At 41.4% G+C, this 21769-nt stretch overlaps 1 protein-coding gene across 1 annotated transcript in view; it reads left to right on the top strand.

Moving 5' to 3' along the window:
• Positions 1-929: 929 nt before the first annotated feature.
• The window catches only part of pmfbp1 (polyamine modulated factor 1 binding protein 1), a 177305-nt gene continuing 156465 nt past the window's right edge, over positions 930-21769 (top strand). The window contains exon 1 of the mRNA XM_084061712.1: positions 930-960. The gene's annotated coding sequence lies outside the window, so the exon portion shown is untranslated. The remainder of the gene's footprint in view (positions 961-21769) is intronic.

Raw genomic sequence — 21769 nt, 5'->3', positions numbered from 1 at the left:
TATTCTTGTTTTTTTAACGCAAGAACAATGGCTTCCATTGTAGCATGCTAACTTACCAGGAACAGAAAGCCTGCAGTTTCTATTAGCTTGGATTCCCCATCGATGATATCACTGGTAGGCGGTTTTCTGAAATGTCCATTGCCCCTCCTCTTAGACAGAGTGCTTAGACAAAAATGGTACCATATTATAATGAGCATTAGTGAGGACCAATTATATGAAGATAGGTTGAAAATGGGTGAAGTCGTCCTTTAATTAACAGAAATGTTAGGATGACTTAAATTGCTTTTTGAAAAAGTAAGCAGGTTAATAAAATGCTGCTGTTACCTTTAGATCATGATGGAGTCACGCATCTACCACAATGGTTAGGAAAATCCATAGAGGTATAATATAACTAGAGGGTGGATTGCCCCGCCCCCAGCTATCATTTCAATGAAAGTGCTCCCTGGCGTTTTGAAGCACCCGGAAGCCTGCCGGAAGTAGAATTATTGAGACGTTTTTGGGGACACCATAGAGTTATGAGCATGCGCACTAGTGTCCTTTTTGCGTCCTAAGGCAGCCCGTGTGTCAAGGTATGAACGCGAGATATTTATTAATTACACTCGAGATGCATATTTATATGTAAATGCATATGTATTTATGTATAATATGTTTACATATTTATATTTATATATATAAATATCTCAGTATGTTTTGCTCGTGCATGTATTTCTCCCCGCCTGCAGTTCCAGCTTTGGCCACTGGGGTGGCGGCTTCAATGTTTCTCAGCAACTCTGGGGGCTTGGGAAAATCAACGCATTTAGGGTCATGTTTGTAGTGACCCCCCTCTCTGTCTCCCTCTAGAGGGTGTCGGACGTGCTGCAGTCCTTCATGGGTGAGCAGGAGGAGGTTCTGATCCAGAGCTGGGAGGCTGCGTGTCACGCTACTGAGGGGGGAGTGAGCAGCCTGCGCAAAGAGCTGGAGGTAGACTAAGTGATCAATGCCATTGATCTGCCAGTCAATCCCGGAGTCCATATCCCTCTCTGTTTACACTCTCTCAGTGCGTCTGAGTTAAACTGAGCGTGCTCTAAGCAGACACCTCAGGGACACCCTAAAAGGCGGCCTCACACCACACCATTGATTGACATGTCGATTGGCTTGGAAGCTGTTGACAGCCCGGTTGTTAGCCGTCTTAAACATTAATGATGATAGGGAATGGTGGCCCGCTAAGTCTAGAGTTACAGTCCTCCCTTAGAGAGAGTGACATTCTCTCAAACTAGAGATATTTAAAATGCATGTAGGATGTCATGTAGGATGAATAAAAATACAATTGGAGAAAAAAAACACATTACACAGAGGGAGCAGGCCCATAATTAAAAAGTTGTTTTAATATCAACAATAGGAAGAGTTGGTTTTGTATGGCTTATGGATAAACCAACAGCCTGCCATGTGATTCTTTACAGTAGTTAGGAGACATACAGTGTCTTTGCATGTTTTAGCTCATTGACTACAATGCCTTGTAGGATCTTATGGACAAGGCAAGCGTCTGTAAATTTGATACGATTATCCTAGCTCAGTAAGATTATTTCTTCGGGAGTAACAATGATGATGTGTGTTTGGCTTACTGTCAAGCACCTTAAGAGGCTGGTATTATACTGTCTGTATAGGTTTAAGTGTTGTACAGGAGTCTTGTGCCCAGCTTGTCCAACAGTATGTCAATTGATAATGGCTTTGAAACATAGATAGTGTAGCTGCCTTAAGCTGGGCTCACGCTACAGGTGTTTTAAAATCCTAATATATTTTGAAATCGGGTTGTGTCACGCACGTAAGAGTAATGTTATACGATTGTCTTCTCTATTATCTTATGCACACAAGATTTTGTAAATAATGGTGCTTCACTCACTACAGGATTTTATTAAGATTTTTGTACCTGGCTGAGCAATGTATCGTGCAAATGCCTGTGGGGCGTGTCGAACTGCAATTTTGCCAGTTATGGGCCAATTGTGTTCGTTTAGACTTTAGACTCTAGACATGCCAGATGCACGATTTTCGAATTAATAAAAACCGATCGGTTCGTGTGCAAAGTGAAAGCTTGCAACCATCTATGGGAGCAGAATAATGTGATATAATGATGTGTGTGGAAACGGGAGGTGGACCACGTACCCTCAGTGTCCGTACTGCTGTTGGCATATTTTGGGCATGCGCTTCAGAATCTTGCCTTCCTTCTGTACCTGGTCCGCTTTTTTCCTTCTACAGTCTACAGAATCTGCACCAGATCAAAAATATAATAAAGGAACGTCCGCACTCTCTTCGGTTATATTCTTAACGGCACGTCGGCCTTCGAGGAAGGCCGACGTGCCGAAACGCGTCCGTTTCTCTAGATAGACTGTCTGCTGCGGCTGTTCACCCTTAGGAAATACATCAAGAATATAACTGAATATAACTGAGAGTACGGATGTTCCTTTATTATATGTATTATCACGAATCTGCACCCAGTTAATCCCAAGAGACTACTCCTCAAGATCCCCTTGAGTAGAACACACCTTCTCCTGGCGGTAGTGTCGGGGTAGGAGAGTTGTCTTCACCAGATCAAAAATAGCCATTCTACAAGCAATAATATATGGATAATCTGGCCCTGGATTTTTATTGCACGTTCAAACCTACCTATATCTACTATCGATTGCACTCTTTAAATAGCAGGGAACTACTGCGCTGGGGGCCTGCAATAGACCTTAGACCAGGTCAGAGCTCGTATAAGGCACAATAACTTTTTGACTTTTGAAAATTCAATATGGTGGAAGATCTATCCAGACGGAAATGGGCGTGGCCTATATGGGGAGTTGCGTCGTGACCCAAGGAATTCAGGGGAACATTTTTATTCTACGACCTACGGTTCAAGAGTTGTAGGCCAAAACGTAAAGTGGGCTGTTATAGCGCCACCATGAGGCCGGTTGGTGTAATTATTTTCAAAATAATTTTGCACTGGACTATGAACCTCCCCTCCAAGTCTTGTAACTCTAGTCCTTACGGTTTCTGAGAAAAAAATACTTGAATTTGAGTTTTTAAAGTGGATGGGGAAATTTAATGCACTGATAAATCAATATCAATTAAACTATGTAACCAATCTCTTAGCAAAATGATAGCCATGGATTCCCAGTGAGGCCGGTGATTTTGACATATGGCACAAAATGGGGGGAAAAAACTGTGGGAGGAGATGCGCGGCAAAATAAAGTTTACCTAGAAATAAAGTCGGTAGAGTACTATAGTCTGGTTGCCCATTCGGGCAACCACACTAATAATGCGCATGGCCACACCTCATTTTAAGACCAGCACAACCATGGGTGCTCAGATGGCACAAGTACTTACACAACGTGGGCGCTGGGCATGAATATGACGTCTGCGTTGGTTGTAAAGTAGCAATAACAATTGCGCTGCACTGCACCGATTTACACAGGGTGTAAAATAGGGCCCAATATGTTCAGATTTGTGATAGAATCAAGTGCATGTTTGTGGCAGAATATGATGTATTTCTATGACGTACAATACTTAAGTCCAAAATGATTTGTAACCTTTAATATACAGTATGTGTCTCAGACTGTGAGGTTATATTTAAAGTTGTGCCTCTTGAGGTGGACTTTCAGGATGACTTGAGAAACCCTACCACAGAATGTTAAGTTGACTCATTGTTATGAACATCTGAGAAACTAGTGAACATAGTTGTCTTTTTGGGGTTGATATTTACAGCATTTGAGTGTTTCATATACAACTGTCATATACATGTAGACAGTTGTGAAACGCTATTTTGTTCACTATTGAAATTGGATTGTTGGACAAAAACACCATCGAAGCCTTGTTTTTTTAAGTGCCTTTTTTCCTTTCCATACAGACAAGAGTGACATTTTAGAGAACAATACTCATATTTCGTAGGCATCTTCAGTTTCATGCATAAGTTCCTGCCCTGTGAAGTAATTGACTGACTGTGAATTCTGGCTTAAGACATTGGAATACATTTTTTATCCCTGTAGTATCTTCTATTATTTGTGTCCTCTTCTTTTTGTCTGTCCCAAGTTCTAAAGGTGATTTCATCTTTCATTGAACTGAATAGCATTGCCCTTTACCAGATAGCATTTATTATGAAACTCAAACCTAATAAGCACACCCATTCATTACAGCAACTCACACACACACACACACACACACACACACACACACACACACACACACACACACACACACACACACACACACACACACACACACACACACACACACACACACACACACACACACACACACACACACACACACACACACACCCCTGACATTTTCAGACACGATAACCAGTGTGATTACACAATGCTAAATGTAGCGCACAGTTATTTCCCTGCTGAATTAAAATGTGTTGCTTTAAACTGGTCCCTAATTGGTGACAAGTTGAAAGCGTACACATATACGTATGTGCATGGCATCCTATGTATTTTGGTTTTGTGTTGTGTCATTTTGACGAGTTTCCCCTCAGGGTTTTGTGGCTGAGTGGTGGTAATCATGACCAGATTAGGGTGAATATATAAGTGCGTGTGTGTTTTTTAAGGATAATTGCGTGAAGTGTGCAGACACAAGCCCCCAGCCTCAACCTCAAACCTGTTTCCTCTTTTATGCGTCATTTACTGCCTGTAAACAGTTTGTGTAAAGCAGTTTATAGATGATTTATACGTGTTTCCCCGAGCTCCCCCAAATGTGTGCTGAAGTTAAACAAACTCTTACTTTAATAGACACCGAGTAATAGGCCAGTAAGACCTGTCTGTAGGGCCAGTGCTTATGGAAGTGGTTTGGAGAACAGTAAGAACTTAGACCACAACAAAGCCTGTGATATACTATCTGCCTTGCACAGAAAGTGGCAGCTCAGACTCAACATGATGAGTTGGTCTGGTTCTCCTTTTTTAATTTTCCCCTTTTTTTCCCTTGAAAGCCGCTCTGCTGTTGACTGGTTTCACAGAGTCCGTCTTGGTTGGTCAACACATTAAAACTTGTGCTACCTCTTTTACAAGATTGTCTTTAATCTTTTGCCTCCTCCATGTCACCTCGAAACGTGTGAAGGCTGATATGATAATGATGTGGACCTGTCCAGGGTATTAGAGCTAAGCTGGCTGATTAGGCTGCGCATCGATTAGTCTATCACTCAGCACTCTCTGCCGGCCAGGCCTGGGCAGCTGGCAGGGAGGATGCACTGCTGCTCTGAAGGACAGCCTGGCCCCACTAAAAGTGCAACACGCGCACACGCACACACGCACACACACACACACACACACACACACATTGTAGCCTACTGTACTCTGGAATATAGGCTACAAGGTAAAGGTAGATGAAGCATTGTGTGATCACAAATGTCTAACCTCAATGACTTGTTACCCTCTTTACTTTATCAAGCATTGCATTGTCTTTTTTGTATACTGTTTTAGTCGCACACCAACAAAATGTGATTTTGTTGGACGCTTTTTAACACATTCACTGCCAGGGGCTTTCTAATGCTGGCAGGTAGCTTCTGCCAGCACTTTTAAGCATTCTGACATTTTTTTCAAGAACCACAGAATATTTATCTCCAGTAGGATTGATCCCCTGATGGTTGCTAATCACGGAGGAAATCACTGTGCTTCCGTGAAAAAATAAATGTCATTGTGACCTCCCGTTCTCTTGTTATACCCAGTTGAAAATAGCATGTTTCGCCACACACACAGGACCCGAGATGCAGGATTTTAAAGTAATAAGTAATAAATTAACCAGGAAGTAAATGGAGCAGTAAATCTTCGGATCACGTTATCTTGGGTTCTGGACGTTTTTTTATTTCTATTTTTTATCACGGACATATCCGTGAATGGCGGTGAACGGGTGGATTTTAAATCACGGATATGTCTGATTTGGCAGTCAATGGTAGTGAATGTGTTAAAAGAGCATATGCTACTTGTTTGGAGCAATAACCACTTATCTCATTGCTCACAACACACCTATAAGACATTTTCTGATAGGCCTAATGATCTTGTTGGAAAAATCATAATGAATTACTTAAGCTTGTAAATAATAATCAGAATTATAGAGAGAAGACAAGTCTTGTGTCACATACTCAACTGCAGAGATTTATTGTCCTGCCGAGTTCTCTGTGTTGTCACAGTGTCATAGTTCATCCACATTTTTTTCTACTTTCCACTTGTCAGAATATGTGGCTAAAGATAAATGCACTGAAGAGATTGGGAAAGAGAACAGAGGGGAGATGCATTATATGAGAGAAATTATGAAGAAATAGGGCCGGAACTATCGATTATATTCTCAGCAACTATTCTATCGATTACTTTTTCAATTAATCGAATAATCAAGAAGCGTGTTGTCTTTGATAATTTGTTTTACAACAACTCATTGTGATGCGACACGTTGTGATCTTGTAGATCGGCTATTTTTAGATTCTAGACCGGTGCCCGAAGGGTACTTGGGGGCGACACAAGTTGGGAACAATGTAATTTGGGAACGATGCATGCAAGTAGGGAATGCATGATCCAGTCGGTTATGCATTAGCCGTTGACCTGTTGTCAGAGTACTTGCTGTACCCGTTCGTTGTGTGGTACCTGCGGGCACAGGCCTACATGAGAACGATGCAGGTCAGAAACGGTGCAAGTTGGGAATTTATGCATTTATGCAATGCTGTTGTACTTGTTGTCAGAACACCCATAGTAGGTCTTGCACAAGATACTACTTACATTTGTACAGCAGCACAAACGTGACGCAAAGCTCGGCCTTTAATGTGTTAATTTCTTAATTTAACATACTGTATACCTGTCATGCACACAAAGGTGTGTGATGTTATTAAGTGACTGAATGACAGCTAGTGGGTTGCCAAATTGTTAAGTGTAAAAATGAATAGGAAGAAATGAGAGAGAGAGAGAGAGAGAGAGAGAGAGAGAGAGAGAGAGAGAGAGAGAGAGAGAGAGAGAGAGAGAGAGAGAGAGAGAGAGAGAGAGAGAGAGAGAGAGAGAGAGAGAGAGAGAGAGAGAGAGAGAGAGAGAGAGAGAGAGAGAGAGAGAGAGAGAGAGAGAGAGAGAGAGAGAGAGAGAGAGAGAGAGAGAGAGAGAGAGAGAGAGAGAGAGAGAGGCCTAGTAAAGGTTAGGACCCTTGCCTCGCCTGAACACTCTGAGGCTTTTAATACAGGAACAAAGTAATTAAGGTTCACAGCTACAGAAGAGGCCAATTAAAGCCGAGCGTAGGCTTGCGTCTGGAGAAAGGCATCATTTGCTGCAGGAACCCAGGCCTTTTATCGGACCAGTGGGAGCCCTCCCTCAGATACCCAGGGAATCAAAAACGCCTGCCAGACATCTCTCTGAGATGTTTTTAGTTCAAATGAATTCACTTTCACCCAGGAATAGGCTAATAGCGAAAAGTGGGATGATAGCTGATTCTAAAGCCCAAGCCTCATTGAAAAGTATTTTAAAAGTTTTTTGAGCAATCAAATGTATTTTTTATTTATTTATTGAACACAATGTTTAATATTGTTATACAAACTCTAACCCTAACTACAGTGTGTACGGGAGGTTTTCAGGTCCTTTCAAGTTTTCCACATTTTGTTATGTTTCAGACTCATTTTAAAATGGATTCATCAATCTGCACACAATACTACTACAATGACAAAGCAAAAACATGTTTCTGTATTCAGACACTTTGGTATGACACACCCAATATTATTCATTATAAGATCTCACAGTTGTTGGTGTATTTCGGAGTGAAAACCATGCCATGAGGTCAAGAGCATTGTCCGTAGACCTGCGAGACAGGATTGTGTCAAAGCACAGATCTGAGGAAGGATACATGAACATTCCTGCAATATTTAAAGTACCTACAGTAAGAGTATGGTATCGTAGCCTCCATCATTTCATTCTCAAATGGAATTGTAGCCTAAGCCTCCATTATTCTCAAATGGAAGAAGTTTGAACCACCAAAAGCTGTCTGGCTGCCACGCCGCCTAACTATGTAGTCTGGGATGAAGGGCCTTGGTCAAACAGGGAACCAGAACTAATTGGTCACTATGCTGTTACTATTGGGCACTATTGGTTACATCCCGATTGCTTAGTGGAACCCAGTGTGCCCCCCACACCCTCGATGACTGCCTGTCTGAGGCCAAAAGCCTAGGACACTGTCACAGATCGCATTTTTTTTGGTCAAATTTATTCACATGACATTTATTGGAGAATCATAGGCACATAATTAAATGTCAATACAAGCAAAGTAGAAATCTCGCAGTTTTCATATATACTGCATACAAACAACAGAACAGAACAGAAGATAGTTTTTTAAACTTAGTAAAAAAAAAGGTTGTATATGTTAACTATTATTACCATTATTGCAGCTACAATGTCTGAGGAACCAGAAAAACATAATTTTACTCTTCCATACACAAGATACAATAAAGAAACCTTGAACCGTGTGGCTGCAGCATCATGCTGCAAGGATGTTTTTCTGCGTCAGGGACTGGGGGCCTTGTGAAATGATGGATGCAGGAGCAATCCTGAGTGCTCAGGATCTCAGGCTGGGGCGAAGGTTTACATTTCAACAAGACCACTATCCAAAGCATACCTCCAAGAAAAGAGTGGCTTCGTGAAAACTCTATGAAAGTCCTGGAGTGACCCAACCAGAGTCTGGACCTGAACCCAGTAGAGCATCTCTGGGGAGATCTGAAAATGGCTGTCTACTAACACTCCCCATCCAACCTGGCTGAGCCGCCAAGAAGAATAAGAGAAACTTCCAAAAGAAAGGATGCAAAGCTTGTGGGATAATTCCGAAGAAGAATGTCATTGCTGCCAAAGGTGCTTTTAACCAAGTACAATGTGAACAGTCTGAGACGAGTACTTATGTAAATGGGATATTTCAGTGTTTTCTTTTAAATAAACGTAGGAAACATTCCAAAAAAACGATTTGTGCTTTATCATTGTGGGGTACTGTGTTTGGATTGAGAGAGAGACAATGATTGAATCATAAGTCTGAAACATAACAACATTTTGAAAGCTTAAAAAGGGTCACAAAATGTTCTGTATGCACTGCATATATGTATTATCTCTAATGTTACTATAAAAAGCAGCTTCATTCCCCGCCAACCTCCCCTCCCCATGTTGTATGTTGTCCGGCTGTTAACTCATTCGCTGCCAAGAAAAATGTAATTATTTCCAATTACCAATGCTGCCAAGAACGTAAAAAACATATTTTTTTTTACGTTCCCAACCTCTGTCAAATATGCTATGTCTTACTCTTACTTCTAAACTCCACCACATACGCTATGGAAATCCTCAATTATCCCTGACAAAGCCCTGTTTTACTCTAGTCAGCTACGATATCCATTTGTGTGCTGATTTAAAGCAGGGATGGAGGGAGGAGCAAGGGCTTGATCTTGGCACTCTTGTTTACTGAAATAATTGATATGATCTGATTCCATGTGATTAAAGGGCTTACTTCAGTATACTGGAGCTCAGTGGCATGCATGAATCCAAAGCCTACAGATCATTTTCACTAGTTCCCCCGAGGCAACTAGTTATTCGGTATTGAGTTAGACTTGTTGTGGATTTAAATGGATGACAAGGTGGTAATATCATAGCATGGTAAAAATAGTATTCATGCCAAGCATCATTTGAATGGAAAACTAAGGTCATGTTTTGCAGTATACATGATACAGGGATTATAACAGCAGTAAGCTGTATTGACCATATTCACATGGCAACCATTTTGCTCTTACATCACACTCAAGTCTTGGGAAACCGGAAAACAGGAGCAGCACTGTCAGGTCAGCCTGTCTTTCTACACACATGAACACACTTTTTTTTCTGGCTGCTGATTAGGGAAGGTCATTTTTGGGGACATTTTTGTTGTTTTGTATTCATGGTTAACCGTAGCGTGATGTCATACAAATTAACTTTGCAGTGCACAAATCACAAGCCTTAAACACAGCAGCTTTATCTTGAAATTGTATGTAGCGCAGCTGACATCAGTACTGTGAACTAAGCCAACCATCTTATTATGGACAGAGCTTACAAGGTGAACAGAGTCCAAATAACTTAACCAGTCATCCTTTATGGAAATGTTTTCCACTGCCTTGTGGTTTCCTAGTCTATTGTTGTTTAACAGCCAAGCCATTAAAAACTAAAGTAGAACTTAGAGTCCTTATAAACTGGGATTTATATGTAGAATACAAAGCTGTCTTTCCCCCTTAATTTGTGTCTTGTTTTGAAGTTAATGTATTTATTTTGTGGCAAATTGGATATTTCATACATCCAGGCATATCTATATCAATATGCATCAATAATATAAATATATATTGAACAACAGGATGAAGTTAATGTCGCCCTGTGGCTCTGGACCGTGTAGGGTGGTTCATGTCAGCACTGTACTGTGGTAGAAAAAAACAGCATGCATCCCATTAACAAGAGCGTAACACTGCTAGAGCAGCACAATATTGCACATGGAACAATTATATTTAAAGTACATTTTCACCCATTTTCAACCTATCTTCATATAATTGGTCCTCACTAATGCTCATGATAAAATGGTACCATTTCTTACTACTCAGCCTGTGTCTCATTGGAGGGCTGTGGACACTTCAGAAACCTGCCTGCCAGTGACATCATCATTAGGCAGGTTATTCTTTCTAACATTTCTTTTATTAACTTGAGAACAATGGCTTCCATTATAGCATGCTAACTTTCCAGGAATAGAAAGCCTGCAGTTTCTATTAGCTTGGATTCCCCATCGATGATGTCACTGGTAGGCTGGTTTCTAAACTGTCCACATCCCTCCTCTGAGACACAGACCTAGTAGACAAAAATGGTACCATATTATATTGAGCATTAGTGAGGACCAATTATATGAAGATAGGTTGAAAATGGGTGAAGTCGTCCTTTAATATTTTTTTTATAAATCATATTTGTTGCGATGTGTGATGTGTCACAACTGCATACCCTAATGTGTTTCCGGTTCAAATCTGGGATGACTGATTTATCTTGCGGGCTTAAAGGAGTGCGGAGGGTTAAAGGAGTTAAATTCATACTTAAATATGTGCAAATTGCACTGGGTTTCAGTGGTGCACCATATGTGGTGGATGAGATGAGACAGCCTTTTTTTCCAATGAGCAAAGCAGTCGGCCTCCCATGCACGATTAATAATGAACCAGACGGCTCTGTACAGTTTTCTACATGACATGAAAATGGCTTTTTAGTTGCTGTTAGGCCTTTTACCTGTCTGCAGGTGTTTGTGAGGGGCTCAGTGGGAGCACCAACTCTCGCCTCTTAACATGCTTTTTTTAACTGGTGGAAACCACATATAGTAGGTGATGAGATGGTGAGGAGAAGCTCTGTGTGTTGTTAGTTTGAGGTGTGGCAGTGATGGACTGTTAAAACTCAGTTTGGGGTTGCAGGCAGTGTCTAGCAGCCCCTCTCTGTATCATAACCCATGACATTCTTACTCAACCTCTGCACAAGTTGGAGACAGGAGAAGAAGGGGAAATGGCATGCATTTCATGCATGTATGCATGGGCCTCATCTGACTGGTGGAAATGAAGGGTGGACCAGAGAATGTTGTATTTCTAAAAGGTTTGTCTCAGACACAGCAGGTAGCACCTAGTCCTTATCTTGCTGGGGTTTGGAGGGAACTGAACCTGCCTGTCTGCCCCTATCTGCAATGCTGATTGATAGCTCTTTCTGTAACCCCCCATCCCACGCTACCTCTGTGCTTTGCTGCCTCTTTATTTCTGTCTCCTTTTTTGTTCCTTTCCCTCTTTCATTCTGTGTCTCAATCGCTTTCATTCTGCCTCCCTCTGTAGACTGTGAGCTGATATCATCCTTTGAAAAAGGTAATGATCCCGGTGTGTTGAGATTATGTATGTGTGCCGCACAGTGTAATGGCCTGGCTTTTTTTTTGTATTATTGCCTGCCGCATACTAATCCCACAACTGAAGGAATGAGATGACACCTGCAGGGAGCTGTGCGCCAAGCTGCAGCCCCACATGAAAGAGCGGCCATTAAAAATGATCAAAGAAATTACTGCACTCGGCTGCACAACACCGCTCTCATGCCCAGCTAGGTGTACATCCCTCTGCCCCGACACGTGCACACGCACGCATCCTACACGCACGTACACCAATTAGTATCTCCCTCTGATGGATATTTTCCAAGCGATGCTCTGTGGATATGTCCTGAGTCTAGTTGCCCTAGGCTTTCTGCAGATGCTGATGCACCCATGCTCAGCGATCGGAAATAGTGGACATGTGCAAGTTCAAAATGGAAGGCTGTTATCAATGCCTCCTCCAGAAATTATTCATGGACACATTTTACCACAAGTGTTTTCCAACCATATATTTATATGCCCTATTTTCTCTTGTTATGTTAACAAACGAGAGTTTGATACTGAAGGTGTTTCTAGATCAGCTATAAACATAAGAGGATTACGGAAGTTTCTACAGTGGTTCGTGTTTATTACGTTGGCTGGACAAAAGGTAGTCTATGAATGCAGATACAGTATACAGTGAAACATACGTACTGGAACATTTACTGTAACCATAGATATTTAGAATAGATGGGTCATAAGCGCCCTACTTCCGTATTCACAGTCACCGATTTTGCTGAAGGACCCAGTGACACTTATTGCTATGGATACCATAACCAATGCATCTCCATATCGATGAGACGCATCACAGAGGCCCCCATGGATTGATTGCTTCCTCTCCCATGTTTGACATGGAAGCACATCATTGCTATGAATGGAATGTCATATCGTCTATACATTTATTTCTATGACTGTAGTCTATCATTCTGCTTTGTTATCTCCGCCAGGCTGAAGACAGGGCCGGAGATTGTTTTTGCCCTTGTGTGTGTTCTCTGTCCACAGCTAATCTTGCAAACTACTCTCAACTCTCAAAACTACTCTCAGCTTACAATTTGGGGTTTATTGGATCTTGCGTTTGTGATGTATGGTGTTTTTTTTTGGCGTGGCACTGTAGGGTCCAAGCCGTCGAGAAAGAGGGTTTGTGAGTCTAATATCCACATCTAATATCATTACCACCAACTACAGTAACTAACAAGTGGTACGTTGCTCAGAGATTCTCGTGTGTTGAACTTTAACCCAACCCCAAGACTTTTTTTGGAAGTCACTGATTCTCCATCAGAAATAGACCTCTCCCACAAACTTTGGACTCCAATATAGTGAATCGGTATGATCTATCATAGTTTATTGTAGAACTATGGTAGAAATCTTGCGGTTGTGCTGATATACAGTATAAGAGTACTCCCCCTCATTTGATACTTCTTAATCATGTGAAAAGATGCTTTGCTTCTTTGACAATGGAACATAACATAGGCTACGCACTCAGGGATTTCATTTTCTCTCACCAGGCTGTGAGAAAAAAGGCTCTGCCTTGAAATAAGATTTTGTGTCTTGCCTGGTTAAATATTAATAAATATGGGCATAATAAATAACCATGTTACTGTCACCCAGTCCCTTTACCCTTCTCCTTTCAATTAATGTGTTTCTCCTGAATGTGTATTTCACTGTACTTTCACTGTACTCGTCTACACAGTAAAATCCTCAGTGTACATTTGTACCTCATTGAATGTATAAATGTAACCAAATGGACCCTTATGGGTACATTTAGTTATATGTGTACACATTTAACATGTGTACACACAAAAGGTGCTCTTATATCAGTGTGCATTGTGTGCTGGCTAGCAGATGACATTTTACTGCCGGCAGCCCACTACTCCTCATAATACATTTATTTATCCCTTGGAGGAGGAGAGAGGCATACTGATGATTACAATTTCATTTCTTATAGAGTGCAGAATAATGCTCATCTTACTTTGCTAAATGACTGGTCTGAAATGGCAACCACTCCTTAATGTGCCGGCAGAATCAACACATAGAGTATGCACAAACGATATCGGGACAGTCTCATTGGCAGCGAAAATAGCTGAGCAGTGGAGAAATTGTCCCTGGAGAGATTCAAAAATGACCAAAATATCAAGTGTAAATTATTGTAGCGCATATGTTTTTCTTTCTGTGGTTAATATAGGCTGTCTGAATCTCAGTGAATATGGTTATCACTGGGATCCATTTTAGTAAGAGCTTACTGTCCCTCTTCCCCCTACCTACCCATCAACCTCTCCCTCTCTGTTTCTCAGCAGTCCATTTTAGAACCACACGACTGCGTGGTTTGGTGGGTAATTTCACTGCCTTTTCATGTGTCGGTGGGTGAGGAATCCTCCTCCATTAGGTGGTGTCTTCGTGTGATGTATGATGTATGCACAGAAAGGCAATCTGATGTTTATTCATGACTTGCAAGGCAATGCCTCAGCTAAGCCCTCTGATTTCCTTTTAAGGAACAAAACTACGAGAGATTGAGACTTCAGCTTAAAGGCACACGGACACATCCTGAAGCACTTTTCTCTACCTCTCTGCTCTCACCCACCCTTCTTTTTTATCATTTAAATTCTCCCCTGATATTATTTCTGTCAGTCTTAATTTACTTGACCATTCTTGTACCAAAAAAGAAAAAAGCATACAGTCATTTCCTTCTGTTTTGCCAGTGCCATCTCATCTCTGTACTTTGATGAAGAAAGTCATTTTCTAGGCAATACCACTGTGAGACTAAAGGCTGCCACACAGTACGCCAACGCTGGGCAATCAATAAGCGTAAAAAAACGGTTGTAGTATGTTTGGTGTGTACACGGCCATTGGTGGTAGTGAGGCGTCGCTCACCCAACCCGTCAGAGAGAGAGAGAGAGAGAGAGAGAGAGATGTTAATGTGTGTGTGTGTGTGTCGGATGGACGGACGGGCAATGGCATTAACGTGCAGGTTTCATAGGAGTAGCGTGAAAATGCTCTGGCTGTTTTATTTTTATTGCGCAATGCTTCTGAAAGCCTCACGGTTTTTGTTACACTGCACATTCCTGCAGATTACTGTCACCTCCTGGCATGGAGTTATTTCTTCTCATGCAGAAGCACAACAGCATCTTCAGCCAACTGTCTGTGCGGTGTGTACTCAGTGTGCACACAGTTACTTTTTAACAACTTCTGACCCCACTGATCTACCCGTTTAGTCTGTAGTAGTCAAAACTACAACTGGTTTTGGTGTGGAGGCCATGATGCCCAAATTACACTTGCCACGTCACCAGCTCATGTCCGTGGGGACATCCTTGGGGACCCAAGTACAATTGACTGCACATGCGCTAGAAAAGAAAATGAGACACTCTGTTTGTCTCTGTATTACATTAGGTGACTTGAAATGTACAGTAAGTGATGTTAATTGGAAGGGTTGTTAAATAGAATACAAGCAGGACAGAATAAAAAAACATAATGACAAATACTTCTAGAACCTTTTCTTAGAATGTATTAGATTCTGAGGTATTCAGCTAACAGGAATGCACAGAAATAATTGACACAAGATAGTGTAAAACTAGGACACTAGACCTCTTCTCACAATGGCCTCTTGTCCTTGCACAAGTCCTTCTGTTGTCTGGAAGGTCATTAGATTTTGTGCCTTGTATTGAGTGCAGTCCGTGTTACTCTTGCTCTTGCAGACACCTAGCTCTCCATACCAGGAGGTGGCAGTAGTCTGCATTCAGCAGGGCTCCGAATCTGTTCAAAGCACGGAAACAAATACTGGAATTACTAGGATTAGAAATGTAAACGTCATGATCCTCGATTGTTCTGAATGAAACGTAAAAAAAATATTTTACCTGTTAAATAACTTATATACACAAACGTATTGTACGTGTTTTTCATTGTATCAATGCACGTTTCTACTAGAGCACTTTCCCAAGCGGTGGGTCGGGACCCATCTTTGGGTCGCGGAACACATTTTATGGTTCATAAGAAAAAACAATTATAGACATTTTTCAGAAATAAAACTTTTTTTCACAAGCTTTAAATGCTTGTATATGCTTTTATAAATGTAAAAATATACAAACAAAAATAAATGAGAGAAACTCCATAAAATTTCATTTTAAGAATTACTGAAAATAGCAGATTTACAATCGTGTAGATCTGCTATTTTCACTAGTTCGGGTCCCCAGGGAGACATCAAATTTCTCTTTTGGGTCTCGAGCTAAAACGCTTGGGAACCAGTGTACTAGAGGACATGCAGGTGCTACAGGCCACAGCTGGACCTTACTGCCAAATAAATGGTTAATCCCCAAGTTGTGTAGCTAACTGACTCTGCCATTATTTCCTACCATATCTAGTTACAACTACAACACATTTAACTCAAATAGTTATAAATGTTGTCTAGGGGTCTTACATTTTTTCAGGCCAAGCTTAGGACCCCTTCGCTGAGAAAGAGATGAAGCACGGACCCCCACTATATATTGTATAGAATTGTGTTGCAGACTTTTTCATAGATTTCATAGATAGCTTCATAGACGTGTTTGACAGCACTATCGTCAGTGTTGTGTCAATAAAAAAATTGTTTACATATCATATTTTTTATTAATATATTGGATACATGTTAATGTGTATTTTCAGACATTTAACCACTTAAACCCTCCATACTTCGTAAACTTGACCGTTGACTCTGTACTGTTCTTTTTCCCCTTTACACCAAACTTATTTGCCAAAAATAGCCGATCTATCTTTTGGTTAAAGGATCTACACCATGAATTTAGAAAATGATAATCATTTTTAATATCATATTGTTTATGTCCCTCAAACGTTTTTCAAAAGGTTTGAGCCTAAATCAAGCCCTTTAATGTTCCCTTCAGAATATGGATGCTAGGGTTCAAGAGGTTAAGGGTTAAAAAAAAAGATCCTATCACAGAAAGATTTGGCGGCCCCACTGTAATAACTGAGGACCCCCAGGGGTCCCGGACCCCCCTGTTGAAGACCCCTGGTCTAAACACAGGGCATAGCAGTGGCAGCCATTTTCTGGTTCCACCCGTTCAGACCCCATTCATTTTTCCTATAGATAGGTTTCCACGCGACGTCATCACAGAGCAGAATGCGCAATCTGCGCATGCCCGGGGTAGAACGAACCCGGAAGTGCCCTTTACTCTGTTGTTGTGTTCGGGAGTTAGATAATGCTGCTATTATAGGCATAATAGGCATAATGCTGCTATTGTATACAAATAAAAGACGAACAGATCCAACTTCCGACAAATCATTTTTATTGAGTAAACAAGATATTACAAACTGCATAATTTAATCTACTTTCATTAAACCCGGTGAAGACCATTTATTTTATGAATGGACATTTGACCAGAGCTGCTGCGGGTAATAGCGCCCTCTATAGGCTCACCCCTCCACTGCACGCGCATATCCTCTCATGTTTACAAACAGGAAACCCGTCTATAGAGATACCCCAAAATATTTATATCAATTATTTTAAGCCTAGAATCAAGCCATCCAGCTCCTGGTGAATCATGACCATTAAACATTTGATTCTGTGAATTAAAAAAAACAAAAAAAAGGATTATATGATATACTATATGCGGTTTTCAAAAAAATATTCTCACAGAATCAAATGTTTTATGGTCATGATTCACCAGGATCCTGGATGACTTGATTCTAGGCTTAAAATAATTGATAAAAAATATTTTTTGAAATCTTAATGGGAAAAATGAATGGTGTCTGGATTGTTGGAACCAGAAAATGGCCGCAACTGCTAATGGTTGCAGTATGTTAGGACTATTAAAAAAACGATGCATTCTAGCGCTATTAACATTGCATCGCTACTAATGCAAACATTGTTTTTCAATTCTGCTGTCTCTTTCCCATTTATTAAGTTATTTATTTGAGTTATTTAACCCATTGAATCCGGGAACGCATCTGTGTCATTTTAGATTTTAGCTAGCCATTATTTTATACTTTGGCAATTTTTTTTAAATCACAATTTTCTTTTGTAAATCTTTAAATATATATTTTTCAAATTTTTCTGGGGGGTCCCTGGAACAAAATATTTTGAGATGGGGGTCCACGACCAATAAATACATATCACATAAATACAAATGGGCCATTCTGTTTTCTACCCCGGGGTTTAGTAATTAACATTATGCCTTTTATGCATAGTTTGAATTTGCGGCTTGCCCCTCGATTAGCGAAACATCTGGAGGGATACTGAACGGATCAATTCCAATGATCTTTACACCCACCTTTCCTTTGTTGTCCAGATGATCTAAAAAATAGGGCCCAGGTTTAAAAACAAAACAAACTACAAAAAGTGCTCCTCGGAGCACAAGTCTCCGCCAGGTCAGGTAGGTTATTATGGCCTCCTGGTGGCGCTATAATAGGGCAATGTGAAAATGGTGCCATTTATTCTTAGGCCTTTCACGGCAATCAGTACTGCATTCATGATTTGAGGCATTTTGTTCCAAAAATGTGGTTTGCTAAATTAGACCTGCTGGTGGCGCTATAACAGGCCAATATGAAAAGGGTGGCATTTCTTCCTCGGCCTAGTGGGAATGTGTGTGCCAAATTTCACGGAAATCGTAAACTGCGTTCATGGTTTGAGGAAATGTGTTCAAAACGGACCTATCCAGCAAGCTTTGGAAGCCAATGTTAGCCAATCACGATGGAATATGAAATATCGGACACATCCATCATGATCACATGACTATAGAGATACTGTGTACTGATTTGCGTGATTTTTGGACAGAATCAGAAGGAGTAAGAGCAAAAATGTGTTTTACAAAAGTCAGCCTCCTGGTGGCGCTCTAAAAGGCATATCTGAAAAATACAGGGCAAAGGTTTTTCCTTGGCCTCTAGGGAGTGTGCATGCAAAGTTTCACGCAGATCGGTGCAGTTACAGGTAAACACGCAAATTGGCCTGTTCTAGCGCCACCATGAGGCTGATTTGAAAGTTTTCAAGTGGAAGGTCTTCCTGGGCAAAGTGGGAATCTACGCGGAAATGGCATGCTGCGTTCATGCTTTGAGGCATTTTGTTCAAAACGAACCAATCCTGCAAAGTTTGGAAGCCAATCAGGATGGAATATGGACAGATCCGTGTTGATAACATGACCATAGAGATACTGTGTACCGATTCGCGTGTTTTTTGGACAAAATCTGTAGGAGTAATATCAAAAAATTTGTTTTACAAAAGTCGGCCTCATGGTGGCGCTATGACACGCTGATCTGAAAAATGTGGGGCAGAGGTTCTGCTGTGGCATCCAGGGAGTGTGTGTGCGCAGTTTCACAGCGACCGGGCCAACGGTGGTGGAGATTAGCTGGTCATAGACGGACGGACGGACGGACGGACACACGGACACACGGACGGACAGGGGGGAAAACATACTCTCTCGCCATGCCTTTCGGCCTGGTGGAGACAAAAATCCCCTTTAAGGGTTTGGACCCCAGGTACCAGTGAACTAGAGCTGTTACTATCTTTATTGCTGTCTTATTACCATTTCCAGCCCAAAAAGATGACCGATCACCATGTTACTGTAGGTGTGGGACAGTAGTATTCACTATCACAAACCACCAGCCTGCTTGGAATTTAGTCTCCAAACCCAAATGTGCAATAAAGTAACCATAATTTGAAACACTAGTCCCTATTTGTCTTGCAAATGACTTTTTAATGGTAATCTAGCCACATCTATCCATCATACCAGCACCAGTCCATGCACCTATTTGATGGGACTCCTCCTCTGAACAAATGGTATCTATTTATAATTCCAATGACCAACTTTCCAAGTACATGCATCATAATGTACAAGGGGCACAGTGCATGGGTAGTCTTTAAAATGTAAGTATATGAAAAGAAATGCAGCTGCTTGTGTGCACGTGTGAGTACTCATGTGTGCACACATTCCTAGGCTAAAAACAGTCCAAACCTTGTAGCGCCACCTGTCACTAGTTGTGGGGTAGTGGGTGTTTTGCATACATACCGTTTCTGTTAGAGACCTGTAGAGGCCTGCATAACCACCAGTTTGGAGTCAAGGCCCCACACAGAAAAAAGGGGCACATTAAATTAACCTGGTGAAAGCGGGTAGTTAGTCCTGTTTACTTCGCAGCACAGCAGGCATACAGTATATTAAATACACATGTTACACATGAACCATAGACGGGCCCCTCTGTCCTTCTGTTTGATATGACTAGCTTAGTAATATTAACGGGATCAACTATTTATTTTGGGGGCCTTGAAAAATACACAGGAGCACGAGGGAGGCAGTTAACTCCCTTTTGTACTTGACATATGTAATGCTGCACTAATCAACACATGCTTCAGCCTTGAGCGGTGCCTATTCTAACCTGATATGATGAATAATGTAAATGTGGCAACCTCTGCAAATGCCAAGGAGAGGTAGCATGGAGGCAGAGGGCAAGAGAGGGAAGGAGACGGGAGGGGAGGGTGAGAGAGAGTGAGAGCTGGCGTAACCGACTGATTGTTGTGCTGGCAAATTGATTTGCATGAAAAAGGGTGGCCTAATTGCAGCACTTAGCTGCAACTTCCTGATAATACAGAACAGGATTACTAAGGACGTGGAGGAGCTTTTATAAAAAGGGGAAGGATTTCCTGGGTGTTTTGAGAGACGCACCACCACCTTCTGTTTCTGTGAGGGGCCATTCACAGAAGCATGTCCCCCACTGCCTCCTGTCTGGCATGATTCATCCATCACACGCGCACGCACGCACGCACACACACTTTGCAGCTATAGCAGCAACCAGTGTTATTCAGTCATAAAAAAAAACACATTTTTATATGCCATTTCACTGAGCAGCTGTGTGGAGAGGGAGAAGGTAAAGCTAACTACTCAGTCTGGAGGGCTAGGGGTGTAGAAAAGTGTAAGATGGGGTGGCGAGGGGTTTCTGAGGCAGCCCAAGGCAACTTTCCCCTCCTTCCTTTATTTCCTTTCTTTAATAATAAATGATGGATGTTTCAAATTAGGAAACAGTGCTGAGAAAATCCAATTTAGTCTTGGGTTTTGCAGCAAGGGTATAAAAAATAAGAAGAGTTCTGTGTTAAAGGCCCATGTTTTGCTTTAATGCTTGCAATGGACCCTGTGTTGTATGATTTAATGTGGCCGGTGAAAATGGCCCTTATTACGTGCTATTAACAAATCAACCAGGCCCCACCTGAAAATGCATCTCTGCTTCTCAAAGAGTTGTGGGTGGCCTTTCCTCTGCAGGCATTGATTTATAGACCCTATTCATAATCACATTGGGGTAGAAGATTATGTGTGCGTGTTGGGTTGTGTGTGTGTGTGTGTGTGTGTGTGTGTGTGTGTGTGTGTGTGTGTGTGTGTGTGTGTGTGTGTGTGTGTGTGTGTGTGTGTGTGTGTGTGTGTGTGTGTGTGTGTGTGTGTGTGTGTGTGTGTGTGTGTGTGTGTGTGTGTGTGTGTGTGTGTGTGTGTGTGTGTGTGTGTGTTTATGCATGTGCAAGGGTGGATAAGGATGGGATGAATTTGAATTGGCCAGTTGGGCATTGTAAAGGGCACTATTCAGGGCAGATGAATTATTTTTTACTAGGCTACTAAAACTTCTAGTTGATACATGTATGCTGTCTAAGTTTATTTTGTGGCTCAAAACACTTCCCACTCCATAAATTTGTTCCATATTTCACATGAAAATATAATCACAGGATGGATGCAAGACAGTGATGAGCAACTGCTAGCTGGTTAGTATCTATGCCCAAGCTGTTTTTAACAAAAAATGTAAAGGAACCCTTAATATCCATGTACTTAAAGTAAGCATTATTAGACATGTATTTGACTAGATTAACCACTTTCACCCTGGCGTCCCTAATTTCGGGCATATCATTATAGGTGAACATTTCCTTAAGGATCTCTTG

This window comes from Gymnoscopelus microlampas (assembly GCF_963454915.1).
Source record: "Gymnoscopelus microlampas genome assembly, chromosome: 1".
NCBI lineage: Eukaryota > Metazoa > Chordata > Actinopteri > Myctophiformes > Myctophidae > Gymnoscopelus > Gymnoscopelus microlampas.
The sequence above is the reverse complement of the archived record's forward strand: the minus strand, read 5'-3'. Positions and strand labels throughout refer to the sequence as shown.